Here is an 8,688-nt window from a genome sequence, read left to right as displayed (position 1 = left end):
TTTGTTTGTTTGTTTGTTTCTTTCTTTCTTTCTTTCTTTCTTTCTTTCTTTCTTTCTTCCTTCTTTCCTTCCTTCCTTCTTTCCTTCCTTTCTTTTCCCTCATTCAGCTTTTGAGGAGTGCTTATGTTGCATTCAGTTCTGGTTATTATGTTGCAAAAGTTGCAATGAACATGGTCCTGCATGTGTTTTGTGGTATGATGGAGCATCCTTTGGTTACAGGCTGAAGAGTTGGGATAGCTGGGCCTTGAAGTAGCATAATTCCTAGCTTTCTGAGGAATTGCCGTATTTATTTCCACAGTAGCTTTACAGGTTCACCTTATCACTAACAGTGAAGTTATGTTTCCCTTCTCTATGTCTTCTCCGGCATTAGCATACACATGTGTTCTTGTGCTTAGGCATTCTTACAGGTGTGAAATGATGTTTCAAAATAGTTTTGATTTCATTTCTGAGATAATTAAGGATGTTGAACATTTTTTTAATTGTTCCTAACCCATTTGAGAATCTTTTCTATTGAGAATTTTCTGTATATATCTATATACACCATTTTCAATATTTTTTTTTAGTTTTCTTTGGTATTTAGCTAATTCTTTACATATTTTGAATATCAGTCTTAATGTTGAATGTGAAGTTGGTAAAAGTCTTTTTGTAGAGCAATTTTAATCTGGCAGTTTTGCAACTCTGGCTGCAATACAGAAACAGTTGATAGAGGTAAGCATATCTGTGAGTTCAAGGCCAGTGTTAGCTACAGAGAAAGGTGCTGTAAAGACAACCACAGCTGGAAGAAGCTGAGGATAAGTACTAGCTTAAGAGAAATAAACAGTCTCTGTAGGAGAACCAGCAGTCCCTATTTACCTGACCCCTGACATCTCTCAGACACTGCACCACCAACCAGGCAGCATACACCAGCTGATATGAGGCCCCCACCCCATATACAGCAGATGAATGCCTGGTCTGGACTCTGTCAGAGAAGATGGACCTATCCCTTAAGAGACTGGAGGCTCCAGGGGTGTTAGAGGTCTCATGGAGACAGGGGAGCAGGGAGGAGGTATGTGATTTGAAACAGTTGGAGAGTGGACTGGAAGGGGGATAAAACCTGGAGTGTAAAAAAAAGATTAAATAAAAAGAGAAAACATCACAGTTTCAAGGTAAATACCTTTTTTTTTATTTTTAGGAATTGAACAATTTTATTGTCAGGAAAATATACAATCTTAGAAAGTAAATATTCTAACCATATTAGAGATATTAAACACATGTGTAAGCCTCCAATATTATGTTTATAAAACTATTAAAATGAATAGAAAACATCAAGGTAAATACCTTTAATGCCAGTGCTCAAGACTCAGTTCTCTTTAGTCAGTTGAGTTCAGGGAGTGGAATACAGACAGTCGGTTCAGTTAAGACAGGAGCTGACAGGCAAGGTAGAAAGGTGAAGTTTGTGACAGTGAGCTTCCTTAGTTCAGAGGCAGTTTTTACATGGACAATTTTACATAGGTTGAAGAAAGAGCAAGCTAGACATGGGTGAAGATAGAACAAGCTAGGGAATGAGTAGGAGCCAGAGCATTAGAAGAGGTTGTTGGAATTAGTTTCAAGTCAGCAGAGCATGAGGGAGAAGCTGAGAGAGTCCGTTCGAATCAGTCAGTTTGGATAAGAGGCTGGGCAAAAGCAGCTGAATTGAACCAGCCAGCCAGAAATCAGAAAGAGCTAGAAAAGGTGAGTTTATTCAGCAGCAAGCCTCTGAGATGACAATTATCTCAGGTGAATAAGTTCATTTTAGACCTTCCCCTTATTGTAGGCTGCCACATTGTCACACTTACCTTACATAAGACATTTCAGTTTCACAAGGTCCCATGAATTAAATGCTGATCTTAGTGTCTGCACTAATGATGTTCTGTTCAGGAAGTCATCTTCTGTGACAATGTATTAAAGGGTATTCCATACCTTCCCAACGTTCTTTTCTACCACGTTTAGTATAATTGATTTTATGTTGAGGTCTTCAATCTACTTGGAATTGAGTTTTATGAAGGTGATAAACAAGGATTAATGTGCATTCCTCTGCAGACAGACATCCAGTATGACCAATACCATTTGTTGAAGATGCTGTCTTACTGTGTACTTATTGTTTTGTTTAAATCAAATCAATTGTCAGTAGACGTGTGAATTTATGGCTAAGTTTTTGGTTTGATTCCAGTGTCTGTTTATATTCCCAAATCATCGTGATTTTATTATTATAGCTCTGTAGGACACCTTAAAGTTGACAAATGTGAGAAGGATTTTTGTTTTCCACACAGATTTGAGAATTGTCCTTTCAAGGTCTAGAATTGTGTAGAAATGTTGATGGAGATTGCATTGAATTTGTTGATGGTTTTTAGTAGGATATCCATTTTTACTGTGTAAATCCTACAGATACATGAGCATGGGAGATTTTCCTTCAGCTGTATTCATTTTTTTCTTTAAAGTCTTGAATTTTTATCATATAAAGCCTTTCAGTTGCTTGGCTAGCATTACACCAAGATAGTTTATGTTATCTAATGCTGTTTTGATAAGTGATGTTTCTCTGTGTTCTACTTTGTGATGTCATTGGCGAGATTGGAAGTTTGAAGAGGGAAAGACAATCTTTTTTGTCAATTTTCAATAAAATTTAGTTTATTATGACTATTTTTTTATGAACTTGAGTATTTCCTATATACATTTCGAGTGTTATTCCCTTTCCCGGTTTCTGGGCAAACCTCCCCCTAAACCCTCCCCCTCCCCCTAAACCCTCCCCCTCCCCTTCCTTATGGGTGTTCCCCTCCTGATCCTCCCCCCTTGTCACCCTACCACCAACAATCTAGTTCACTGGGGGTTCAGTCTTAGCAGGACCCAGGGCTTCCCCTTCCACTGGTGCTCTTACTAGGATATTCATTGCTACCTATGAGATCAGAGTCCAGGGTCAGTCCATGTATAATCTTTAGGTAGTGGCTTAGTCCCTGGAAGCTCTGGGTGCTTGGCATTGTTGTACATATGGGGTCTCAAGCCCCTTCAAGCTCTTCCAGTTCTTTCTCTGATTCCTTCAACGGGGGTCCTATTCTCAATTCAGTGGTTTGCTGCTGGCATACGCCTCTGTGTTTGTTGTATTCTAGCTGTGTCTCTCGGGAGAGATCTACATCCGGCTCCTGCCGGCCTGCACTTCTTTGCTTCATCCATCTTGTCTAATTGGATAGCTGTATATGCATGGGCCACATGTGGGGCAGGCTCTGAATGGGTGTTCCTTCTGTGTCTGTTTTAATCTTTGCCTCTCTATTCCCTGCCAAGGGTATTCTTCTCCCCCCCCCCTTTTTTTTTTTTTTTTTTGATGATTAGACTTGATGCCAAAGTAACCTTTATTTCCTCAGAAGGAGGGAAGAAACAAGTGCAGTACACAAGTTGTGAGAATACATGGCTTGGGCAGAACCCAGAACATTTTTTTCATCTTCTCTAACTCTCACCCTGTCTTGTCCAAGAAGCTTCTAGCCATCATTCATATGTTCTAGGCCTAGAATGTTTCAGCTTCTGAGACTAACCGCTGAGTACACTGACCGTTTCTAGTTCTTTCTGAACTCTGGCTGGCTGGTTCAACTCAGCTGTTCTTTACTCAAACTCTTCTTTAAGCTGACTGATTCAATCTTGCTTCTGTCAGCTTCTCACTTAATTGCTCTGCTTGACTAACTCTGGCAGTTTGTTCTAATCTTCTGGATTCTTTGTAGTCTCTGGCTCCAATTACTACCACTGACCTGCACTGAACTGAATAAACTGACCGCAATTGACTGCCTCTTTTCCCTGTTCTGCCCCTCAATTAGATGTCATTTTAAAACAATGGTTGTTGATGGATATTGATCACACTGTGAACATGATGAAGTGTTATTTACTGAAAAAAAAACTGTTTCTAGTTATGATATTGTTCCTTATCACACACCTTAGCATGCACCTTTAATCCCTCTGACTGGAATACTGACATACAATTAGTATATACTTTTTTGTTATTAACTTGAGTATTTCTTATATACATTTCGAGTGTTATTCCCTTTCCCGGTATCCGGGCAAACATCCCCCTCCCCCCTCCCCTTCCTTATGGGTGTTCCCCTCCCAACCCTCCCCCCATTGCCGCCCTCCCCCCACCAGTCTAGTTCACTGGGGGATCAGTCTTAGCAGGACCCAGGGCTTCTCCTTCCACTGGTGCTCTTACTAGGATATTCATTGCTACCTATGAGGTCAAAGTCCAGGGTCAGTCCATGTATAGTCTTTAGGTAGTGGCTTAGTCCCTGGAAGCTCTGGATGCTTAGCATTGTTGTACATATGGGGTCTCGAGCCCCTTCAAGATCTTCCAGTTCTTTCTCTGATTCCTTCAACGGGAGTCCTCTTCTCAGTTCAGTGGTTTGCTGCTGGCATTCGCCTCTGTATTTGCTGTATTCTGGCTGTGTCTCTCAGGAGCGATCTACATCCGGGTCCTGTCGGTCTGCACTTCTTTGCTTCATCCATCTTGTCTAATTGGGTGGCTGTATATGTATGGGCCACATGTGGGGCAGGCTCTGAATGGGTGTTCCTTCATTCTCTGTTTTAATCTTTGCCTCTCTCTTCCCTGCCAAGGGTATTCTTGTTCCCCTTTTAAAGAAGGAGTGAAGCATTCACATTTTGATCATCCATCTTGAGTTTCATTTGTTCTAGGTATCTAGGGTAATTCAAGCATTTGGGCTAATAGCCATTTATCAATGAGTGCATACCATGTATGTCTTTCTGTGATTGGGTTAGCTCACTCAGGATGATATTTTCCAGTTCCAACCATTTGCCTACGGATTTCATAAAGTCGTTGTTTTTGATAGCTGAGTAATATTCCATTGTGTAGATGTACCACATTTTCTGTATCCATTCCTCTGTTGAAGGGCATCTGGGTTCTTTCCAGCTTCTGGCTATTATAAATAAGGCCGCAATGAACATAGTGGAGCACGTGTCTTTTTTATATGCTGGGGCATCTTTTGGGTATATGCCCAAGAGAGGTATAGCTGGATCCTCAGGCAGTTCAATGTCCAATTTTCTGAGGATCCTCCAGACTGATTTCCAGAATGGTTGTACCAGTTTGCAATCCCACCAACAATGGAGGAGTGTTCCTCTTTCTCCACATCCTCGCCAGCATCTGTTGTGCCCTGAGTTTTTGATCATAGCCATTCTCACTGGTGTGAGGTGAAATCTCAGGGTTGTTTTGATTTGAATTTCCCTTATGACTAAAGATGTTGAACATTTCTTTAGGTGTTTCTCAGCCATTTGGCATTCCTCAGCTGTGAATTCTTTGTTTAGCTCTGAACCCCATTTTTTAATAGGGTTATTTGTTTCCCTGCGGTCTAACTTCTTGAGTTCTTTGTATATTTTGGATATAAGGCCTCTATCTGTTGTAGGATTGGTAAAGATCTTTTCCCAATCTGTTGGTTGCCGTTTTCTCCTAACCACAGTGTCCTTTGCCTTACAGAAGCTTTGCAGTTTTATGAGATCCCATTTGTCGATTCTTGATCTTAGAGCGTAAGCCATTGGTGTTTTGTTTAGGAAATATTTTCCAGTGCCCATGTGTTCCAGATGCTTCCCTAGTTTTTCTTCCATTAGTTTGAGTGTATCTGGTTTGATGTGGAGGCCCTTGATCCAGTTGGACTTAAGCTTTGTACAGGGTGATAAGCATGGATCGATCTGCACTCTTCTACATGTTGACCTCCAGTTGAACCAGCACCATTTGCTGAAAATGCTATCTTTTTTCCATTGGATGGTTTTGGCTCCTTTGTCAAAAATCAAGTGACCAAAGGTGTGTGGGTTCATTTCTGGGTCTTCAATTCTATTCCATTGGTCTATCTGTCTGTCTCTGTACCAATACCATGGAGTTTTTATCACTATTGCTCTGTAATACTGCTTGAGTTCAGGGATAGTGATTCCCCCTGAAGTCCTTTTATTGTTGAGGATAGCTTTAGCTATCCTGGGTTTTTTGTTATTCCAGATTAATTTGCAAATTGTTCTGTCTAACTCTTTGAAGAATTGGATTGGTATTTTGATGGGGATTGCATTGAATCTGTAGATTGCTTTTGGTAAAATGGCCATTTTTACTATATTAATCCTGCCAATCCATGAGCATGGGAGATCTTTCCATCTTCTGAGGTCTTCTTCAATTTCCTTCTTCAGTGTCTTGAAGATCTTATTGTACAGATCTTTTACTTGCTTTGTTAAAGTCACACCGAGGTACTTTATATTATTTAGGTCTATTGTGAAGGGTGTCGTTTCCCTAATTTCTTTCTCGGCTTGTTTCTCTTTTGTGTAGAGGAAGGCTACTGATTTATTTGAGTTAATTTTATACCCAGCCACTTTGCTGAAGTTGTCTATCAGCTTTAGTAGTTCTCTGGTGGAACGTTTGGGATCACTTAAATATACTATCATATCATCTGCAAATAGTGATATTTTGACTTCTTCTATTCCGATCTGTATCCCCTTGACCTCCTTTTGTTGTCTGATTGCTCTGGCTAGAACTTCAAGAGCTATATTGAATAAGTAGTGAGAGAGTGGGCAGCCTTGTCTAGTCCCTGATTTTAGTGGGATTGCTTCAAGTTTCTCTCCATTTAGTTTAATGTTAGCAACTGGTTTGCTGTATATGGCTTTTACTATGTTTAGGTATGGGCCTTGAATTCCTATTCTTTCCAGGACTTTTATCATGAAGGGGTGTTGAATTTTGTCAAATGCTTTCTCAGCGTCTAATGAAATGATCATGTGGTTTTGTTCTTTCAGTTTGTTTATATAATGGATCACGTTGATGGTTTTCCTTATATTAAACCATCCCTGCATGCCTGGGATGAAGCCTACTTGGTCATGGTGGATGATTGTTTTGATGTGCTCTTGGATTCGGTTTGCCAGAATTTTGTTGAGTATTTTTGGGTAGATATTCATAAGGGAAATTGGTCTGAAGTTCTCTTTCTTTGTTATGTCTTTGTGTGGTTTAGGTATAAAAGTAATTGTGGCTTCGTAGAAGGTATTCGGTAGTGATCCATCTGTGTCAATTTTGTGGAATAGTTTGGATAATATTGGTATGAGGTCTTCTATGAAAGTTTGATAGAATTCTGCACTAAAGCCATCTGGACCTGGGCTCTTTTTGGTTGGGAGACCTTTAATGACTGCTTCTATTTCCTTAGGAGTTATGGGGTTGTTTAACTGGTTTATCTGTTCCTGATTTAACTTCGGTACCTGGTATCTGTCTAGGAAATTGTCCATTTCCTGAAGATTTTCAAGTTTTGTTGAATATAGGTTTTTATAGTAAGATCTGATGATTTTTTGAATTTCCTCTGAATCTGTTGTTATGTCTCCCTTTTCATTTCTGATTTTGTTAATTTGGACACACTCTCTGTGTCCTCCCGTTAGTCTGGCTAAGGGTTTATCTATCTTGTTGATTTTCTCAAAGAACCAACTTTTGGTTCTGTTGATTCTTTCTATGGTCCTTTTTGTTTCTACTTGGTTGATTTCAGCTCTGAGTTTGATTATTTCCTGCCTTCTACTCCTGGGTGTATTTGCTTCTTTTTGTTCTAGAGCTTTTAGGTGTGCTGTCAAGCTGCTGACATATGCTCTTTCCTGTTTCTAATATCAAATAAAATCAATTTTCAACTAAAATTCACCAAAAAAGATAAGGAAGGACACTTCATATTCATCAAAGGAAAAATCCACCAAGATGAACTCTCAGTCCTAAATATCTATGCCCCAAATACCAGGGCACCTACATATGTAAAAGAAACCTTACTAAAGCTCAAAACACACATTGCACCTCACACAATAATAGTGGGAGATTTCAACACCCCACTCTCATCAATGGACAGATCATGGAAACAGAAATTAAACAGAGATGTAGACAGACTATGAGAAGTCATGAGCCAAATGGACTTAACGGATATTTATAGAACATTCTATCCTAAAGCAAAAGGATATGCCTTCTTCTCAGCTCCTCATGTTACTTTCTCCAAAATTGACCATATAATTGGTCAAAAAACGGGCCTCAACAGGTACAAAAAGATAGAAATAATCCCATGCGTGCGATCGGACCACCACGGCCTAAAATTGGTCTTCAAAAACAATCAAGAAATAATGCCCGCATATACTTGGAAACTGAACAATGCTCTACTCAAAGATAACCTGGTCAAGGAAGAAATAAAGAAAGAAACTAAAAACTTTTTAGAATTTAATGAAAATGAAGGTACAAAATACCCAAACTTATGGGACACAATGAAAGCTGTGCTAAGAGGAAAACTCATAGCGCTGAGTGCCTGCAGAAAAAAACAGGAAAGAGCATATGTCAGCAGCTTGACAGCACACCTAAAAGCTCTAGAACAAAAAGAAGCAAATACATCCAGGAGGAGTAGAAGACAGGAAATAATCAAACTCAGAGCTGAAATCAACCAAGTAAAAACAAAAAGGACCATAGAAAGAATCTTCTTCCCCTTTTAAAGAAGGAGTGAAGCATTCGCATTTTGGTCATCCTTCGTGAGTTTCATTTGTTCTAGGGTAATTCAAGCATTTGGGCTAATAGCCATTTATCAATGAGTGCATACCATGTGTGTTTTTCTGTGATTGGGTTACCTCACTCAGGATGATATTTTCCAGTTCTGACCATTTGCTTACGAATTTCATAAGGTCATTGTTTTTGATAGCTGAGTAATATTCCAT

The 8,688-nt window shown here is 39.6% G+C and overlaps 1 long non-coding RNA gene across 1 annotated transcript in view; it reads right to left on the bottom strand.

Annotated features, from left to right (window-relative positions):
- Positions 1-1,312: 1,312 nt before the first annotated feature.
- The window catches only part of LOC134481752 (uncharacterized), a 44,752-nt gene continuing 37,376 nt past the window's right edge, over positions 1,313-8,688 (bottom strand). Inside the window, exon 3 of the long non-coding RNA XR_010057520.1 lies at positions 1,313-1,406. This is a non-coding gene — a long non-coding RNA (uncharacterized LOC134481752). The remainder of the gene's footprint in view (positions 1,407-8,688) is intronic.

The sequence above is a fragment of the Rattus norvegicus genome, chromosome 14, assembly GCF_036323735.1.
Source record: "Rattus norvegicus strain BN/NHsdMcwi chromosome 14, GRCr8, whole genome shotgun sequence".
Taxonomy (NCBI): domain Eukaryota; kingdom Metazoa; phylum Chordata; class Mammalia; order Rodentia; family Muridae; genus Rattus; species Rattus norvegicus.
Note: the sequence above shows the minus strand (reverse complement) of the source record. Positions and strands in the feature narration are given on the sequence as shown.